Raw genomic sequence first — 20,717 nt, 5'->3', positions numbered from 1 at the left:
GGTACTGGCACAGTGTGCCTGGTTGTGGGAGGAGGGTCCAGTCCCCTTCTCCATGTCCTGGGTCCCTGGGCGGGCCCTGAGGTACTGGCACAGTGTGCCTGGTTGTGGGAGGAGGGTCCAGTCCCCTTCTCCATGTCCTGGGTCCCTGGGCGGGCCCCGAGGTACTGGCACAGTGTGTCTGGTTGTGAGAGGAGGGTCCAGTCCCCTTCTCCATGCCTCGGGTACCCAGGTGGGCCCCAGCGTGCTGGTGTTTTGGGCACAAAATTATTTAAAATATTGCATAAAACTACCTTCAGGCTATGCATATAAGGTGTATATAAAACGTAAATGAATCCCCAAGATATCTCATCATGTGTACACAAATATTCCAAAATCCGAAAAAAATTCAAAATCTGAAACTCTTCTGGTCCCAACCTGTATAAAAAAACAAACAAGAAACCTAAGTAGAAAGGAAGCAATGATGATTGTATTATAGAGCTCAACCATTTTCTCAACATTATATTGCTATAAATTTCTTAGACAACCTTTTTCAGGATTGTTCCATATTATAAGGTTTATAATAAAATCTCCCAAAAATACCTCTCAAGTGAACTAAATTCAACACATAATGGCATAAGAAAAGTTTTCTGCCGAGAAGACTTCATCCTTACATTTTATATGCCTGAAAGGAGCAGCTGCTCACATAATTTGTTTTTTGATTAAAAGACAGGCAAAGAGTTCACATCAACTGGACCAACCAAACCAAAGAAAAATTAATAGTTATAACTTTTATTCAGAATGTTATGTGCTATGCACTTTGCTAAGATTTAGTTATCTCATTTAATCTTTACAAAGCTGTGTGAAATAGATATCATTACTTTCCACATTTTACATGTGAGGAAGTTAGACTTTAAAAGGGTTAGTAACTTGCGCAGGTTTACACAGCTAGTACGTGGCAGAGCCCAGACGCAAACAGGTTGTCTGACTCCATTCACAATTTACACTTTCTCCACTATAGGAGATATTAAGGATTATACTCAGGTTCTGCTCACACATTCAAGGAAGTATTCCTGTCCATGAAAGAAAAAGGTTTCTTGATAGAATAGGATTTTTTAAAAAAATCTGTTAGAGTGCCTTCCAGAAGCTGTTTTCTCAATTAACATCCATGGACATCAGGTGATATTATTTACATGCAAAGAGCCCAGCTACTGTATCATGTTTGGAAAGTTTGGGACAAGACACTTCAGAAAATTTCATGGCTTGCAGTGTAGCCCATTAACACCTATGAAGGCAAAAAATATATATATAGTAATAGTAGTAGTATCTAACACATATAAGGAGCTTACCACGTGCCAGTTATTATCTTACACATATATTAACTCACTTATTTCTCATAGCTATTTTATGACAGAGGTTTATTATTAATCCATTGTACAGTTGAAGAAACCAAGGTACAGGGAGTTTAAGTGACATCCGTAAGGTCACATAGCTATTAAGTTGGAGAGCCAGGACTTAAACCTAGATTGTTGGAGCCATAATTTGTCTTCTTAAGCCTCTGTTGTGGTGTGTAAACAGTGACTAATGATCCATTCAACAACATCTTTGTATAATGTTCTTTACCAAAGTTGTGAGACAACTGTGACCAGAAATTGATATTTCTGGAAGCTGTGTTGTGAGTATGCAGCATGGCTAGTTCCTTTAAATTTGAAAGCTTTCATTTCTCATTACAACTGGTCAGTACCAAAATCTGCTGGGAAGGAATCTGTTTATATCATTAGGAATTAACTGGAAGAAATTGTTAACAGATTTCCTATAATATTTTAGAAGTATGGAGAATACTAAAGGCATAGCTAGAGTTGCTCTCTGCAGACCTTATAATTGCACATATCCATTGTAAGGTAAGAGATGAACATTTGTCTGTGAGAAAAAACCTGAAGCTCTGGTGTGTGTAAGTGAGCAACCTGTTCTAGAACAAATTGCACATTTCTTTATAATGTTCTTTACCAAAGTTGTGAGACAACTGTGACCAGAAATTGATATTTCTGGAAGCTGTGTTGTGAGTATGCAGCATGGCTAGTTCCTTTAAATTTGAAAGCTTTCATTTCTCATTACAACTGGTCAGTACCAAAATCTGCTGGGAAGGAATCTGTTTATATCATTAGGAATTAACTGGAAGAAATTGTTAACAGATTTCCTATAATATTTTAGAAGTATGGAGAATACTAAAGGCATAGCTAGAGTTGCTCTCTGCAGACCTTATAATTGCACATATCCATTGTAAGGTAAGAGATGTACATTTGTCTGTGAGAAAAAACCTGAAGCTCTGGTGTGTGTAAGTGAGCAACCTGTTCTAGAACAAATTGCACATTTCTTTTTACTGTGAAACCTTTTGGAAACTGTAATATCTTATAGGTGAACTGTAAGTAGGGCACTGAATTTACAGCCATATCAGGAATCTATCGGTCCAATAGCTCTTTGCTTTTGGCTAGAAGGGATGTTCCTTGGCGGTGTTTGTTGCCTTAGTCATGGATTGGTTCGATTGCTGGGAACAGACACCCACTGAAACAATAAAAAATAATAAGTGGGGTGGGGGATAACATCCCAGAAATAATGTCTAGGAAAATCTCATAGAACTCAAGATAGGAAGTAAATTGAGCCTTGTGGTAACAGGATTTGGGAAATGGAGCGTTTTTAATGCTTCTCATCTGATTCCTGTTCTGTTTTCTGAATGAGATGGTATATTTGTGTAGCACTTTATGATTTATAAAATTCTTCAGTATGTACTGTTGCAATTTATCCTTGCTGCTGTGAAAGATAGGAATTATTATCACCATTTAGAGGATGAGGAAACTGAGGCTTAGAGAAGTTAAATAGACCAGAGTTTTGGGGCTAAAAAGTAGCAGTGTCAGAAAGGGAATTCAGGACTTCTGTCACCACATGCAGTATTTTTTGTACCTCCCAAGAACTTCATATGTGACCATGATCACGAGAGGCTTAACTCAAGGGATTATGTCGGGAAATCATACATTGTACTCACAAGAACTTCATATGTGACCATGATCACGAGAGGCTTAACTCAAGGGATTATGTCGGGAAATTATACATTGTACTCATACATATCAACTTTCTGTTTTTGGAAAAGATTACTGATTTATTTTTTAATTTAATTTTTGTTTGTTTGTTTTGGCAGCTGTCTGGTAATGGGATCTGAACCCTTGACCTTAGTGTTATGAGCACCACATTCTCCCACGTGAGCTAACTGGTCAGCTCTGTTTTTGGAAAATTAAAATGAGGATTCTGGCTTCATTTTCTTTGGCCATTACATCATTTCTATGAAATGGATGCACCTGGGAAAAGATATTTATAATTCATGAAGCCAAAGCTTTAAGTTTTGGGGGGAGATACTTTATTTCTTCTGTGTTTTTCTTCTGCTGAAGCCAATCTTGCTAATATATTTAATCATAGACTGGAAAAGATAAAGTATTCTGGTGTTGCACTGGCTGACAAGAGGAATGACAGGCAGTATTAACTTCTGACTGTGCTACAGTACATTAGGTTGAACATAAACTACAGTTTGTTACAACTGACAGGTCTTTTTATGGTGTTGGAGCTGTATTTAACTCCAACATGGGCAGAGAACCTGAGCACAAATCGCTAACTCTTCAAAGTAGCACAGTATGGTGAAAAGGGCCCAAGCTTTCGACCCAGGTATCTCTGAGTTAGCCTGTTGGCTCAGTTATTGATAAATTACTAACATTAGTTACTTAGCCTCTCTTAGTCTCAGGCTCCTCATGTGTATAATGAGGCCAGTAATGCCCACTTTGCATGGCAGTTGTGAATATTCTATGTATGTAAAACACTGGCACCGATACCTGGTTACGTGCAAGTCTCTTGGTAAATGATAGCCGTCATTGCTATTATCTGAGGAGTCAATAAGTTACATTATCACCTCAATTCCTTTACAATTTAAACTGATCACAATCCTCATTTAGTACCTGTTTTAAAGGCTTGCTCATCATATGTGGGGCTGGAGTAATTGATATGACATTTATGTCTCCTACTTGTCTGCTGGTTTAGAAGACCAAGATGGAAAACCAAAGTCACAAACCTTCTGCTGCTGCAAAGTCAGATTATCTCGTTGCTCTCTTCAAAGCAAGTTTTGGTGTCAAAAGAATCCTAACCTGTCTTTTCTGGATGGTTTTATATTTATATATTTTTATTACTGTTTTATTTATGTTTTGTATGGTTTTATAACTTTTAATACTTAGCACTGCAGGATTTGACTAATATTTTGAATTTAGTGTGAAGGAGGGCCCAGTGTAAATTTCCTGAGGAATTCATACTGGTTTTAAGGCATCAGCATGAATCATCTGTCTGTGACACATACTGTGAGGGGAATAGCATTGGTTCTTATCGAAAAACATACAATTCCTTAAATTCCATCTCACAAATGGGAACTAAGTACCTAATATGAGCCAGGTATAATTGTAATAGTACAGGCTACATTGCATGAACCACAGACAGAAATTGTCTTTATGGCAACATTAGTTAGAAACTGTATTTAAAGGCTTATAATTTATTTTTATACTGTATAAGGAAAAGAAAAGCTATAAAATCGTCTTTAAAAAAAAAGCTATAAAAGCATCTTTAATGGGTGCTTATTACCCACGCCCAAGGAGGCCAGCAGCCCCTCGTCCCAGCAAATTGCTCTAGATGTTGCCTCCCACCACACGCTCTGAACTTCCCAGTCTTCTTTGAAACAGTGTACCTAGATTATCTCTCTTGCTTGTTCCTTTGATTGACTGCTTTTTACATGATCTTCTCAGCTTCCTGAGCTGGCCTTTTTTCAGATGCTACCTCTTTGTTTGCCACCCTCTTCCATTTTCTGACCTATGTATAGCACGTGATACCCATTCTTACACCTAACCAAGGCTTCCGTTGTACCACACACGGATCTAGACCAAGTGTCCTGAGCCCTTGATTGGCTGGGAGAGGAGACAGGAATGGAGTTTAGGCTTCCTGTCCTGACCCATCAAAGATACTTACCTTTCCTTGGAAATTTACCAAGAACCTTGGACACTATGTATTGATTTTGCAGGACCATCTCCTAGAAGAGTATTTTAGTTGTGGGAGCTCTTTCTTGTGACGTTTACAAGGCAATTGTATTATCTTTGATCACTACAGCTCTAAATCAGTTACTTGTAATATATGGATTATCAGAATTATTTCTCATATGCTTTTATTTCAGTTGAATTTAAGGAATTTGTGTCCAGGAAACTTACGAGCTGACATCATCCTATCTCAAGCAAGAGGCCAGTCTGAAAAGATGGTGTAAGATGCTAAGGACACTGTTAGGTGGATAGTTGGAGAGAGTGGTCAAAGGGGCTAGACCAGTTGCTGTTCCTCAGCATGTCCTTCCACATCTCACAGTTGAGTTAGTCCTGATGAATTACTAAGGGTGTTAAGTCCTCCATGGAGATTAAATTTAAAAGCACAAGACTGAAAAAAAAAAAAGAGAAAATTTTTATTCCAACTGTAAATCTTTCTAGTCCCTGTGGATCTGGACCAAAGTCCATTCAAGTTTTTACAACTAAGATTCAGACCACATGGCATATCAAATATGAATACACAATATTTTGTTTGGGTTTGGAAAATCAAGCAGCCCTCTACAAATATCCAGTCTCAGTCACTTACTGCCAGTGGCCTTTGGCACATTGCTTAACTCTTTATTGCCTTAGTTTCTATATATGTAAAATACCTACTGTTCAATTTAATATTCAATTTCCAAATGTTCTTAACACTTGACAAGAGCAGTGTCATTAAAGGCATTAGAGTCTTCTGTCATTTGTGTTTGGATATGCAAGGGTATTTCAAAAAGTTTGTGGAAAAATTGAAATACAAGATAATACAAATCTTTCCGTAAACTTTTTGAAGACTTTCGTATTTCCTTGATATCCTGGACTACAAAATAGAGGAGACCTAAATCCTCTGTTAGCCACACCTGTCAATGTTGAGTTGTAATTAAACCCACAAGATATACCCTCAATAATGCAAAAATGTGATCAAAAAGTTACCTTATTTCTGGTTAAAATATTATGTCAGCCAAGGGGGAGATGGGTGTTATGACTGCTTAGAAGCTCTGGGAAATGTTGGTGAATTGTTCAGTTTTTTTTACCTCTAGTAGCCTGATACTATGATTTAGCATGAGGTTAATACAGAGCAGCTTTATAGCAAAAACAATGTCTTGGTTAAGCCCTCTTGCCACTAACTGTAGTTTTTTCCTATTTTTTAACTTCTATGCAACTTGATAATTGCATAGGTAAAGGCTTAGTGGAGGCTATCTTATTATACTGTTAGGATTTTTAAATCACAGCAGAATGTCTTATATACTGATAACATATGAATGTACTTAAAATCACATACTGAGGCCCATTGTGGAGAGAATGGAAGGTATATCTTATAAAACTGATTAGCCACACTTTAATAACTTCCAATGTGCATTCAATTTTATTAATTTTGATTAGCCACCTACTCTTTAAAATTGTATATGTAAGGTGAGAGTTCTGTGTTAGATCTTTTAAATAAATATAGAAGAGACAAAATATATAACTAGGATGGATTTTATTTCATTATTGATATCTTTAGAATTGTTGAATAGAAACTATTTATGTGGTGTGTGAAGCCAGCATGGGCTGTATAAGAAAACTGCCATGTTTACTAATTGTCCCTTTTCCTCATACAAGAAAGCATGCTCACTATGTAGGTACCTTTAGAAAAAGAGAAAAGAAATAATAGTAATATTTATACAGTTCCTTTAAAATTTTTTGAAAAGAAAGCAAAAACCTTTTATGTGGGAAAAGTACTTTTGTGTGATCTCCTAACATTTTGGACAGAAAATAAATATGGTCTTATCAGAAATTTATGCTCAAGGTAGTCCCTACATTCACAGGCAGGTTCACCTAACTATATTGTAACATCTAGGGGAATAATACTTGAATTATTGGCTTTTTGTGGAGAAAAGGGTAGGTGTTAAACTGGACAGATAGTACTTCAAAAGGAGAAGTAAGTGCTTTTGATAACTTGGCGATGGCATCTGTTATACAAAGTGTCATGGAAAAACTGGAAAGCTTTCCATGTGGACTTAAAATAAATATTGGCTTCTGCCATTTTTGAAAAAAAAAATTTTGTATGAAAATAGTTTATTGTAGGTTTTATCCAGTCCAACATTAATACTGCATATGCCTTCTTTGGAGAAATGACAAATTCTCATTTTTAATCAATCTATAACATTGGCTTCTGCCATTTTTGAAAAAAAAAATTTTGTATGAAAATAGTTTATTGTAGGTTTTAGCCAGTCAAACATTAATACTGCATATGCCTTCTTTGGAGAAATGACAAATTCTCATTTTTAATCAATCTATAATTTTTGATCAAATTAACTTTAAATTACATGTCAGGCACTAGTATCAGAGTCATAAAAATTACCCAAACAAAACAACGTGGAAAGAATTGCAGAGAAGGAAGGCAACTCTATTTAGTAGATTATTCTTAATAAATGGTAATGCCAAGACATCGTAAAAGATCAAGGAAGTCATAAAAATTACCCAAACAAAACAACGTGGAAAGAATTGCAGAGAAGGAAGGCAACTCTGTTTAGTAGATTATTCTTAATAAATGGTAATGCCAAGACATCGTAAAAGATCAAGGAAAGTGAACGAGTTGAGGTGTGCATCTCTGAACAGACATTCAATTGTAGTACCGATTATTCTATGGAGTAAATTTCTAGTTAGTGGTTAAGCCACAGTGTTTCCGTGAACATAACGAGAGAGTCAAGAGAGTCGGGTTCTTAACTGTTGGTGCACATTGCTACGGTATAACCCTTAGAACTCTGCAAATTAAAGTAAAAACCATGTGCGCTGAACATACTGTTAATGATGAGAACTTTGGTCCTTAAGTTTTCATTGTATCGTCCATTGCCTTTTAAAAATTGTGAAATGTGTCATATATCCAAATGGGAAAATAACATATATATATGTTGTCTATATGTGTTTATTTTATATATCATAAAGAATAATAATAAAATGTACATCCTGTACTCACACCAGATTAAAATGTAAAACATTGCCATTACCACTGGAGTCTTCTGCTGCCTCTTTACAACATTATCCTCCCTCCCGACCCCACCCCTTTTTTCATCATGCTGAGTACTGTGTGATTATTCCCTTACTCCCCCGCACCATGGCTTTGCCGCTTGTGTATGTTTTCCTATACAATATGCAATTTCATTTTGCCTGCTTTTGAACTTTGTGTAAATGGAATCATTCTGTGTATCCTTCTGTTTCTTTTTCTGCCTGACATTATGTTTTTGAGATTAATTCATGTTGAAACATGTAACAATAATTTCCATTACTGTATAGTCTTTGGGTTTTTTTCCTTTTTCTTCTTCTTTCTTTTTTTTTTTTTTTTGCTATTATAGATAAGGCTGCTATGAACATTTTGTATGCATCTGCTGGTTTACTTGCATGGTGGGCTGAATAATCACTGCCCAAGATGTCCCAATCCTAATCCTCAGAACCTGCGAATATGTTATATGACGGGGGGGCGGGCAGTTGAAGATGTGATTAAGTTAAGGAGCCTGATGTGGGAAATTATCCTGGATTATCTGAGTGTGTCTGATACAAACACAAAGGTCTTTATAAGAGGAAAGCAGGAAGGTCAGAGTTAGGGAGACTGGAAGATACTGCACCGCCTTGAAGCACATTGAAGATGGAGGATTCGGCCATCATCCAAGCAATGTGGGCAGCTTACAGAAGCTAGAAAAGGCAAGGAAATGGATTCTCCCCTAGACCTTCCAGAAAGAATGAAGCCCTGCTAACCTTGATTTGTTTTTCTTTTAATCCACTAAATTTGTGGTAATTTGTTACAGCAGCAATAGGAAACATACTTGTGCAAGAGTTTCTTTGGAGTGTATATGTACAAGTAGAATTTCTGGGTCATAATTAATGCACATGTCAAGTTTACCAGCAAAATGTTTTCCAAAGTAACTGTACCAATTATACTCCGTCTAGCAATGTGTGTTAGTTCCTATTGCTCTATATTCTTGCTAACACTTGACAGTGTCAGACTTTTAAATTTTTGCCAATCTGGTGTGTTGAAAATGGTACATCTCATTGTGGTTTTAATTTATATTTTCCTGATAATTAAAGAGGTCAATAATACATTTCCCCCTCCAGGAAATAATTTACCCAATTACAAAAACAGCAACACTTAAAATCATGCACATTATTTGACCATTTCATGAAACTTGTTTTCAAACTTATATAAACTTTCTCAGTATAAAAAGAATCCTCAAAAATACATGACAATAGTAAATTAAAAAATCAACTTTAGAAAAGTAGGAGTTATTTCTAATTTTAGATTTAAGGTTTTTTGCTTTTTTTTTTTTCTTAGTCTGTTAAAAAATATGATGGGGAATGTGTTGAAAGAGTTGGAGGCAATGGAACCTCCAGCTGATGGATGCAACATATTTGAAAATTACAGAAGTAACATAAGGGAAAAACTTCAGGAGCAGAAATATTTCATAAATAGGAGTCTTTCAGCAAGATGAACAGAAGGGCAGTTCTTGTATCAATTTCTCCAGTGGAGAGAGGTGTTTCCAAAGAATGCTTGTTTATAGAGTTTTTTGTCGGATTAGTGTTGGCTACCTCCAATGAGTACTAAATTGTATTATAGGAGTTCATGTACTTTTCTAAAAATTTACCCACTCTATCATTTGGATATACAATTTTCAGAATGTGTTCGACAAGGCTATTTCACTTGCCATTCTTAAATCTCCTTGGGAGTCCCCCAACAGGATTATGTTACTATTGTTTTTTAGTTGATTGAAATATTCTGTCTCTTTTGTTAAATGAATTAATTCCCCTTTAAGTCCTTTGAGAACCCCATTTTCATCAAAATCCATGAAACCGAATGCTCTTTTGGAATTTGGGTAACACCAGGTTGACATATGACCTTCTGTAGTACATTACCTAAACAATCCACAGTGTGATTTAAATTTATTTTAATTTATTTAAATTCTCATATTCTTTCTTGAACATAATGTCAGATTCTTTAATAATTTAAGTTTAGCATTCGGTAAAACTTGTTCAACAAGCAAATTATGTGGTTCTAGTTTACCATTCTACCATATAAAGGTACTTCTCTTCTATGGTAAGAATAAGATCAACTTCAATACATAACATTTTTCTTTTAGTTGAACGATTTTTTTCAATATTCATCTGTAACCAGTTTACAGTTGTAAATAATATTTTGGCATGTTGGGCATTTTTTCCTTTTGCAGGAAAATCTACTTAATGTCATATCAAAGACCATTATTATCTGAAGTATAGCAGCTCTTCCTTTGAGAAGACCATAGATAATTTCTTCTACCCTTGTAGCATTCTGTGAGCAAATTGAATGTTTCTGGAATTTTGGCATTTTAGTCATAATAGTAGATTCTTAACTAGTCATTTCTTAGTTATCTAGTGTTCATCTTTATGATCTGTTCTGCTGCTGCATCTTCCTCTTCAAGTGAGTGTGTACTAGGCTAACACCACCAGGACCATTGGGACACAAGCTCTGGCTTTCCCTACCAACCCCATTCTCCCCATGGTCACCTGGTTCATGGACAGGGCTCTCATTTGCCTCCCAGCTAGAAAAAGAAGAGGCCACTTGTGGTGGATGTGAAAGCATGAGGCGGGGCAAATTCTCTTGGGTGAACCCTGAGGACAGTCCCCTCAACCATCTTCTTTGTATGTTTATATTATTTGTGTTTCCTCTTCTTGAATGAAATACTGGTCCATATCATTTGCCCATTTTTCCCATTGAGTTTTCTTTTTTCTTACTGATTTGTAGGAGCTCTTTATATATATATTTATTGCAAATATCTTTCTTTTCTATTGCTTTTCACTCAATGGCAAACGCAAGTTCTTAATTTTAATACAACTTAATTATTGATCTTATTAAAATTTGCTTTTTTGGGTTCTTGTTGAAGAAACACGTAGGTTATAAAGAAAAATATTTTCCTATATTGTCTTTGGAAAATTTTTAATTTGGGTTTTATATTAAGTATTTAATTAATTGTAATTCATTGTTTTGTTAGGATGTAGAATACAGATACAATTCCATTTTATCAACAATTGACCTAGGGTCATTAATTTAATAGTTCATGTTTTCTTTTGATCTATAATGCCTGCTTTGTTATAAATTCATTTTCCATATATGCATAGGTGGATTAGTCCATTATGTGCAGCTGTAGCAGAATACCTGGGACTGGGTAATTTATAAAGAAAAGAGGTTTATTTGGCTCTCGATTCTGGGGCAGCTGCATCTGGCAAGGGCTTCACGCTGAGTCTGCTCATGGTGGAAAGTGGAGGGGAGCCTGTGTGTGCAAAGAGATCACACAGTGAGAGAGGAAGCAAGAGAGAGGAAGGAGAGGTGCTTGTCCTCTCCAAAACTTATGTAGAAGATTGACCCCAATGTGGCAGTGTTGAAATGTGGAGTCTCTAGGAGGTGACTGGATCCTGAGGGTCCTGCCCTTGTGAATGAATTAATCCATTAATGGGTTAGTGGATTAATAGGTCATCATGGGTGTGGAGTGGTGGCTTTAATAAGGAGAGCACATGAAAATGCTCTCTTCTAGCCTTGTGATATGATTGCCTGTGTCACCCCAGGACTCTGTAGAGAGTTCCCACCAAGAAGGCCTTCACCAGATGCACCCCCTGGCCTCTGCACTGTAAGAAATAAATTTCATTTCTTTATAAATTACCCAGTCTCAGGTATTCTGTTATGAGTGACAGAAAATGGACAAATGGACTAATACAGGGACCAGCATTCAAACCATAGCAATGAGTTTGGTACTAGGCTCTGTTATTCTATTGGTTTATTAATCTATGCCTGTATTAATATTACACTGCCTTAATTTTCAGTGTAAGTATTAATGTCTAGTAGGGTGAATCTCCCCCAACCCCCCATGCTCTTCCTCAGTAATTTCTTGGCTTCAGTTGGCCCTTTATTCTTTCAATTTTGTAATTGGTGGGTTGAGTTTCACATACACAGATATACACTCTGATAAGATTTTGCCTGAAATTGCACCGAAGCTATAGATCAACTTGGAGAGAATTAACTTTTTAAAAACATATTTGGTTTTTCTACCCAATAATATGATGTTTTTCATAACATTTTTTAATGTCTTTCAGTAATTTTTTTATTTTTCAGTATAAAAATCTTACATATTCATTGTTATATTTTATCCTAGATATTTTGAAATGCTTATTGCTATTTTAAAGAGTACACTTTTAAAAATTACAATTTTAGTCAATTGTGTTGAGTTTCTAGAAGTGCAATTTACTTTTGTTGATTGATTTGGGATTTAACAGCTCTTCTTAATATAAATGTTTTATTTGTAATTTGTCTTTTTTCGTGTCCGGCAACGGATCGCAACCCTCAGTGTCACACCCGTACCGGACCGGGACCGGCAACGGGATCGCAACCCTCAGTGCTGCGCCCGCGCACCTCGCTCAGCCAGTGAGCGGGAACCGGTCTGTATGTGGGATCCGACCCCTCGGCGGGAGCGCTGCCACGCTCCCAAGCGGCGCACTGTAGCAGTGCGCCACCGGGCCGGCCCTTTATTTGTAATTTAAGATTTTCTATGTTAAGCAACAAAATCATCTGCAAATAATAAAGGTTTTGTTTCTTTCTTTACAATTCTTTACCATTTATTTATTTTTCTTGCCTCCTCACTATGCAAGGACCTCCAGTATAATGTAGAATAATATTGATAATAACAAGTATCCTTATCTTAAACCTGATCTTTTAGAGAATGCTTTCCAAATTTAATCATTTGGTTCAACGTTTCTGTGGGTTTTTTGAGATCCCCTTTATTGGGTTAAGAAACTCCCTTCTATTCCCAGTTTGCTAAGGAGGTTGTTACTATTATTTTAAAAATCACAATGCATAAAGAATTTAATCAAATTTTTTTCTGCCTTTATTAGGATATGAGCTTTTTACACCTTACGCTGTTAATATGGTGAATTTCCGTGATTTTCTTCTCATATTAAATCAATTCTGCATTCCTAGGAAACATTAACCTTGTCATAATAAATGATCGCTTTTGTACATTTTCTGGTTTGTTCTATGCAAATGTTTATCTTAAGGGTTTTGCATTTATTTTCGTTCATAAGCTAGACTGGTCTATATATTTTATCTTATAATATCTTTGTATGATTTTTAAAGCAAAGTTATATTACAGATGAATTGGGGAATGGGCCCTTCTTTTTCCATTGTGTGGAATAGTTTGAATAAGTTAAACTTTCCCAATGCTTGGATATTTGGAAGAATTTCCTGGAAATGTGTCTGGACCTGGGGTGTGTGTGTGTGTGTGTTTGCGTGTGTTTAATGCGAATATTTTATTTTTACTATTTCCCCCCCATTTTCTTGAATTTATTTTGGTGTTCTTTTTCTCTAACTCCTTATGGTTAGATGATCACTTCATTAAGTTGAGCTTGTCTTTCTTTTCTAATGTATTTAAGACTAAACCTTTAAGAATCTTTTTAACTGTGTCCCACAGTTTTGATACCTAATACATAATCATCTTGGTATTTTTCTAAATATTTAGAAAGTATTTTTCTTAATATTTTATAAGCATTTATAATTTCCATTTTAATTGATTGGTGGGTTATTCTGAAATATACTCTAAATTTTCAGATATTTGGTTTTTCTAGTTATCTTTTTGTTACTGTTTCTAACTAAAGTGCATTGGGATTAAATGATATGTTATGTATGATACCAGTTATTTGACATGGGGATTTCAAATTGGCTGGTTTAATGACCTAGCTTTTGGTCAATTTTTATAAATGTTCCTTGAAACTAATAATATAAAGTCTCCTGTTGTTGGGTGCAATGTAGCCAGACGTATCAGATGTACTTGCATGTGAGCATGTTGGTGGGTGGGTTATGGTGGGGAAGACAATACCCAGCGATGCCTATAAGATAATCTTTCTTAAGTGAGACAGAGGAACTGGGACACTTTGACATTTTTCAGTTTGAGTTTCAGTAGATGTTGGAAGCCTATCATTACTCTATCTGAAGAAGTACGTGAGAGTCTTGTAGATTTGGGCAGCCCAGGGTTTGCTGTAGTTTCTACTGCTTCTGTTGTTCCATACTACGCAGATCCTAAACCAAAGAAGAATTCTAGTTGGTCAAATTGGCTGCTCATTTTACTGAAACATCTCAGAAATAAACTGAGATTTATAGAGTGACTCCTGATTCTGATGCTTCTACAGGAGTGAGTACTAACCGATAGTCTAGTCTTTCTGTCCCAGCAGAGCCCCAGACCTGAAAAAATATGATGAATGGCTTAATTAGCTGACTCTTCCAAGTGCTTGATCTAGTTCACAAAAAGGCCACTGCAGCATTTTACTAGCTGGCTATGAAAAATGCTCTGGAACAAGGCAGTAGGCAGGAAAACAGTTCCAGGAGGGGCTAACCAACTATCCAAGGTGCAATAACTTAGATGAGGCTGTCGAAAAAGAACACACTGCCTCCGTCCTCTAGTGTCTGGTTAGAGGGCTCCTGACAAGCATTTCTTAGAAAGAACCTTGGTGCTTTAACCACAGAAAAGGCACCCTGGGTGTTGAGCCCACTCTTGTGTCTATCCAGACTATTTACAAATGATTCCTGCTGATAGGATCCATCCTCTGAAAGACCTAATCACATGTTGACACCTTCAGTTTGATATGTCACTTCCATTCTCAAATTGGAGGGCTGGAGATTGACATCCCCATTTTTTTTTTTTTTTTTTTTTTGTGGAGCATGTGGCTATGTAACTTCTGCAGAGAGTCAAAGTACTCTCAACACTGGTGTTTATTTGCAACCCAAACTAGGGTGGACACCGATGTAATGGAGAACCTGGCCTGGGGATGGGGAAAAAAGGCTTCAGGGATGCAGGGGCTTGTAGTGGGGAAGGGAAAGTATATGGAACTAGCCCGCCTCAGGTATCCGACTGGAAGGTCAGTGGGAAGCAGTGTCATGTCCTTTCCCCACTAGAAGGCGCCTGAGTTTTTCTAGCCTGGACTTTCAGTGGTCGAACACACTGCTGTGGCTGGACGACTTGTTCATATCATTCTCTTCCAAATGTACATCTACTGGTTTAATAGTTTGTGGAGATTTTTTTTTTTTTTTTTTTTTTTTGGTGGGGGACCATTATCAGCCTACTAGTTTTTAGTTTTCAGTATTCATCCTTTTGGAAAATCAGGATATTTCCCAGTATAATAAATGCTATGCCACATAAGAGGTGATGTTTAACACTTAAAAGTGGAGAGGGTCAGAGACTGAGAGAGTTGAAGGATCCGTCCATTTCACGTACAGAACATTGCCCAACTGTAATACCTTGGCAATCTTTCTGTTCTTTGTTCTCTGTGATTTTCAGACAGTATCATCAAGTTCCTGGGCATTCTGTGCAACAGTTGAATTGGGCATAATTTTTATGATAAAGAGTTTTATGGCCAGGATGATAATGACTTAAAAAATGACAGGACCATCAGCCTGCTGCTAGCCTCATGCTACTTATATCCTGCTAAAAATATAGAGTACTATGGTGTCTGTTTTTCATACGTTTGTATTATTTATAAAGATTGAGCCACTTTCATCTTGATGGCTGTCAGCTGGTATATCTTGTCTTTTTTACTGGCAATCCAATAACATAATGACTTCTGTCTTTATGGAGGGCACTTTTGAAGCTATAGTGCTGTCCTGGGTGGTAATCTCATTACCCTCAGGTAATAACTATGCCAGCTTTACTACTTTCTAAACTGCTTTTCTTCATGTCATGATAAAATCACTTATAACATGTAAAACAATAATTTATAACACATTTTTTAGAGGTAGTGCAAATACACTATAAATATAATCAATTTCCTGTTTAATATTTAGGTGTTTTTCAATTTTTCTTTATTATAAATTCTTAGAAATAAAATTACCATATTGAAGAGTAAAAGTTTTAAAAGCTTTTGGTACTTATTGCCAAATTGTCCTCCATATATATTCGCTAATTTGTATTCTTACCAACAATGTACAAAAGTAGACATTTCCCTAAAACTTTTAATAAAGCTAGATATTGACATCTTAAATTTTTAATCTTTGTCAATTTTATAGAAAAAACTAACTTTGTTGTAGCTTTGCAGTTGTCCCATGTTTATAACCTATCATTTTTTTTGTTAATTTCTTATTCCTATCCATTGCTCATTTCTTCTATTAATTTGCAAGAATTCTGTATGTTAAGAATTTAACATTTTGTCAGCTATATGTGTTTTAAAATATTCTTCCCAGTTCATTTTACTTTAATTCTGTTTATATTATTGTTGAGTTTCTGAAATTTAAAATTTTTATGTACTCAAAAATCTACTAGTGTTTTCCCTTATCAGTGCTTTTCTTTGTTTTGATTTTATGCTTCATAAGTCTTTCTCCATCATGAGATCAGATAAGTATTCAGTTATATTTCTTTCATTCTTTTATTATTTTATTTTTGATGTGAAACTTTAAATAATGAAAGTGTTTTAATATAATTTTCAATTAAAATAATGATGATTTAGTTTGCTGTTTATTATGCCAGTATTCTCTTACTGAAAACTTTTGACCATTTGCAATTTTAATAAGAATCCCAACCGAAATAGAATAAAAGAAATGAAATTAATCTTACTTTTATTGGCTGTTTTGTTTAAAGATTTGGTGAAAAAGAAAGCCAACATTTTAACATAAGGCTACTGACTTTGAGGGCAACTTTAGGATTTACCTGATAATATGTGGGATACATGCATTTTCATAATATTGACTATAATAATTAGTATTAAAACTTTTTTTCCACCTCCTATTATTTCCTGCTAAAATAGAAATATGTCTTGGCAGGGCTTGAATAAATTTTCTGTCTTACCTTTGCAATTTCTCAAAAGATGAGTGTATTTAACTCCTTAATATTCTTGAATTTAATGTTGATGTGTGATATGAGATAAGGATCAAATTTATTTTTCCTAAATATGTAACAAATTCAACCCCAATTTTCTGACTGATTTGAAATGCTACTCTAGTGGTTAACTAAATAAGTTTATTTCCACAGATATATGCATATATGTGTGCATGTATATGCATATATGTGACTTTCTATTCTTTCATCAGTTTTTCTATTTTTAGAACAGCATCTGTTTTAATTATTGTTACTTTGAAATACAATTTAGTAGCAAGTAGTTACTGTACTATTATCATCATGTTCTCACAAGAAAGAATGATTTAAACATTTTTAAAACATTTCATTTAAAAAGGTTTTAAAATATTTAGAATTTTTAAAAGTACACTTTAAAAAATTACTTTTTAACATTAATTTCTTTTCAAACAGGAATAGTACCTTCCACATATTAACAATGAAACCTAAATAATATATGTAATTAAAATAGAATATATACACTATGATACTAGAACTTATGGTATTTGCCATAAATGTGGGAAAGATCAGTACATAATTGATATGGCTGCCTACAAATCAGTTACATTTTGGAGCCACTTTTCAGGTTGACTCAATTGGCTGCATTGGCAAGAGTTTAAAAAGCTCTCTGTTGAAGGTGATCCTTGTTAGGTTTTAACAAATGGATGAGACTAAGTCTCTGGTGCGTCATTTGTATATCTGTACTCCTGACCCGGAAGGCTTTTCTTACATTGCTATCTTGACCTTGGCTTTCTCTGTATTCCCTGGTTCCTGACTGTTAGTCTGGCATCTGAACTGCGGCTGCATGCTGACCATTCCCTTGTTCATATTCGTGGACTTCTTGGCCTTCCTGGTTCCCCTGTACAGCCTCGTTTCCCTGATTCATTGCAGTTCTTAGATGGTCCCATTGTGATAGGAAAAAAGGCACCTTCTGGCTAGCTGACCCTTCCCATAGCTCTCTCTTCAGGTACTGGGCTTTTCTCAGACATTTTAATTACACACCATAAAGCATACAGGAGCATGGGGTCACATTTTAACCCCACTTACAATATATCTGTAATAAATATCTGTGCTATCTATTAGAGCAGTTTAAGAATTTGTCATTTTCTTTTTTGCCACCTCACCCAGACTTTGGTTTCAGCTGTGCTGTGGTTCTTCCATTTTCCTACACCTTTTGCCTTGAGATTTGTACTTGTATTTATTGTAGGAAAGAGAAATAATAATAGTTATGATGACAAGACAGGACCAAAGAAAGGTGCCAACTAAGAAAGGAAGGACAGAGATATAAGATCAGCAAAGTTTATGTTAGTGACATAACTGAAGAAGGGGGAATTCCCCAAATTACTCAACATGGTGATATAATGACTGTTTCAAAATGTCATGTTAAGTTATTTTATGGTGTTTGTTAACCACTAATTCAGTTTGGAAGACTTAAATGAAACCACATCCATTCAACATATACCAGATAGAGCTGACCTATGTGTACGGACAAACAGCTTCACCACCAATGACACCACTTCAGGTCCATAAAAGAGTGAAGTTTCAAAAACATAAATTTTTTTAGTAGTATTTTGTACTCTTTAGAACTCTATGTGCTCTTTGTGAAAGGATTCGGAGAGACAAGATTTTTTTACTGTGGAGCAATGACATTCTGTAAATATGTAATAAGAACAATAATGATAATTTTGCATTTTTTCTCCTAAAATTAGGAGGCCCAAAACATTATCTATCTAGTTACCATATGCTGTGTCCTTGTTTTCATGCAATATAATCTCAAACCTTCGTCACTTCAGAACAATTAGTTGTTCTTTCTATGGAGAAAAGCAAAATAGTACATTTCAAATCATTAAAGACTATTCAAAAATTTCAAGAGCTTTGCCTTCCAAGCATTTTCTGGAAAATAAGTGAGGTCTAATAATAAGTCATAACTGTAAGAAGATGCTTTTGTGAATTGGAATTAAATGAGTATTACTAATTGATGTGTTAATGGAAGCAATTTTCTTTTGCACTTTGGAGAGTTTGGAAGCCTATTGGTTCGAGTTTCAATGGATTACTCACTTTATATTTCATATTCCCATTAGCTTTTCTACACTGCAACTCCATGAAGCATTTGAAAGAGGATGTTGATGAAATGAAGGACTGAACTTTGTCTCCAAACCTTTCTTTAGCGGGGCAGCATGTTGAGAAAGGTATGCAGGCCCAGTCCATTAAGCCTTTGGGGAAAGTGGATGGAAAATATAAAAAAATAAAACAAAACAAAAGCTAACAAACTTGCCCTGAGAGCTCTAAAGCATTGTTTACAATGTGTTCCCTTCAGACCCCAGGGACCTTGGATTTATTAAGTGACCCTCTAATTCAGTGGCAACAGCTGGAAGTCAGATCCCCTACACAGCCCATCCCCCACCAATTATGATGTAATTGGTCAGGGTGGGGCTAAGCCATCAGTAGTTTCCTAAAGCTCCCCTGGTGATTCCAGCATTAGCAAGAGTTGCTAACCATTACTCTATTCCTGTGCACAGCTAACAGTGTCTGTAGATTGAAGAAATACCACATATACACTCATATTTTGTATCCCCTTTCTTTTATAATTTTTAATTTATGGACACTAACTCAGATAAAAATTCATTTGAAAGCATCATGGAATTAATAAGGGCTTTTGTCATTTCCACATCTATGTGTTCTGAAAACATAATTTCCATTGTGTTAACATGCTTAGACTTCAAGGCTTGCACATCATTGCTCTGAAGGACCCAGGGTGGAGTTGATATTCTGGTTTAAAAAGTCACCCTTGTAGGCCCCATAGCTCACTTGGGAGAGTGTGGCACTGGTAGCACAGAGGCCGCAGGTTCGGATCCTATATAGGGATGGCTGGTGCGCTCACTGGCTGAGTGTGGTAAGGGGATTGCAACCCTCGGCATGGTGTGCGGTGTGGTCTCACACCGCGCACCATGCCGAGGGTTGCAATCCCCTTACGGGCCAAAAAAAATAAAACTAGTTCTTGGCTGAATCATAAGCGCTGTAAAATTTATTGTAAAGTATTGGGGATAGAGACCTTAAATAAAGAGGGATAAAAGAGATCTTAGGTGACCCATCTTTTCCATGAGTCTGAGACCCAGATATGGTTAACTCTGGCTCCCACCTTGGGGAGCCTCGAGTGGTTTTTCTGAGAAAGAGCAAAGAGATGGATTTCTTTTTGCTTTGAGGCTTCTTATGTTCCTTAAAATATGTCTTTTGTGGCCTGGCTGGGATTCTGGAGGAGAGTGAATATGATTCAATTTCTTAAGGACATGAAAGCTCAGACTGTAGAGGTTGGTTTTCTGTAGGCAGAGTGGATCTTGAGTGTGAGGACTCGTTTTGTGGTTGTGTTCTGTGGCACCACATTAACTCAGGACCGTGCAGATGAGGCAGCAGGTGCAAGATCCTGAGTCAGAAAGGTATCCAGTTACTGTTTTCTATGTAGGGATCGAGGTCAGTTCCTTTGCTGAAAAGTAAAAATTGCTTTTGGCCTTATGACTTTGTCTTTTTAAATGTCCCAACCCGCGGGATATCCAACACAGACCCTGGAGGGGGGAGTGGGAATTGGATGGGACAAGAGATGCGAGAAATGGTGACAAGACAGTATTCTGATCAAGTCTCATTTATTAGCCAGAAGGTCACAGCTTATATAGCCAGCAGGAGGGAATCAGCAGATAAGGAAGTGAGCAGCAGATGGTTTACTGAGAAAACC

The 20,717-nt window shown here is 36.2% G+C and overlaps 1 protein-coding gene and 1 pseudogene across 1 annotated transcript in view; one reads left to right on the top strand and one right to left on the bottom strand.

Annotated features, from left to right (window-relative positions):
• LOC103609532 (dual 3',5'-cyclic-AMP and -GMP phosphodiesterase 11A-like) overlaps nucleotides 1-20,717 on the top strand; it is a gene marked incomplete at its 3' end in the record, with an annotated part of 53,614 nt that overhangs the window by 21,158 nt on the left and 11,739 nt on the right. The gene's annotated exons all lie outside the window — the stretch shown is intronic.
• LOC103609531 lies at nucleotides 9,558-10,488 on the bottom strand (annotated as a pseudogene).

Source organism: Galeopterus variegatus, unplaced genomic scaffold (assembly GCF_000696425.1).
Source record: "Galeopterus variegatus unplaced genomic scaffold, G_variegatus-3.0.2 Scaffold9725, whole genome shotgun sequence".
Taxonomy (NCBI): Eukaryota; Metazoa; Chordata; class Mammalia; order Dermoptera; family Cynocephalidae; genus Galeopterus; species Galeopterus variegatus.
The sequence above is the reverse complement of the archived record's forward strand: the minus strand, read 5'-3'. Positions and strand labels throughout refer to the sequence as shown.